The sequence below is a fragment of the Austrofundulus limnaeus genome, unplaced genomic scaffold, assembly GCF_001266775.1.
Source record: "Austrofundulus limnaeus strain Quisiro unplaced genomic scaffold, Austrofundulus_limnaeus-1.0 Scaffold147, whole genome shotgun sequence".
Lineage (NCBI taxonomy): Eukaryota > Metazoa > Chordata > Actinopteri > Cyprinodontiformes > Rivulidae > Austrofundulus > Austrofundulus limnaeus.
In genome coordinates, this window is record NW_013952549.1 from 116,752 (window position 1) to 117,939 (window position 1,188).

Sequence of the window (1,188 nt, forward strand, 5' to 3'; positions counted from 1 at the left end):
ATTTTTTTGGTCCTAGGACTGTTTTTTTTTAAAGAAGTACATACCCAAAGTTGAGTAAAAAATCTTTAAAAAGTGAATTTTGCATAATAGGTCCCCTTTAACTGATGTGGTAACATTTACTTACACCTAACCTTTCAGCAGCATTACCTTGTTGCCACCTTTAATGTTCCTACATGTTTTACATTTCATTACAAACACATTTTAAACTGAACTTTTAGTACCGTATTTTTCTGGACTGCAAGTCCCACTTTCTTTTCATAGTTTAGCTGGTCCTGCAACTCACAGTCCTGTAACTACGCTATATATTGTTCCTGTACCACTTTAAAAATTATGTATCTCAAACAAGTAGGGGTCTCTGCAGTACATAGGGGGGAGTTTCTTGTGTGGGCGGAGTTTGTCCTAAAAAGGAACCCAAATACGAATTATTGTGAACTTGTAAACATAATTTATTGACTTCAAATTTTCTTGTGGCAAGCACCTTCCTGTCTCAAGTTATGACTAATATTAATTCAGATTCATATATAGTGATCTTTTTACAGGCTGATCAGTGCTGTTTTGACTGAGCCGAACTGTTACATGTCCTTCCACATGTACAGTGTTCAAATTTCATACAGCTATCCTATTATTATTTATATTTTAAAAAATATATAGTTCAAGTTCAGTTTATTTATATAGCGCCAAGTCACAACATACCTTGTCTCAGGACACTGTACATAAAAAAGAACAACCTAAAGAAGAAACCAGCAGATTGTGTTGAATCACTTCATCACAGTCTCCCATCCTGAGCAAACGGTGGAGAAGAAAAACTCCCTGCTAATCAGGAAGAAACCTCCAGCAGAACCAGGTTCAGGACAGGCGGACATCTGCCTCGACTGGCTGGTTGGAGGACAGGAAAATATAGGCGCTTCCTGGCTGCCCCCCCCCCAAAAAAAAAACTTTGTCTTCCTTGTTACAATTACCAATAAAAGGAAACTGATGTCAGCACAAACACTACAAAGAATGAAAAATATACAATAACCAAGGCACATTATAATTCTTGACTTTCAGGGTCAATCAAAAGTAAATTTTGAAGATCTAACAGTGAATTCTGCCTTCTAATTTTTAGTTATCCATCCATCCATCCATCCATTTTCTTCCGCCTATCCGGGGTCGGGTCGCGGGGGCAGCAGCTTCAGAAGGGAGGCCCAG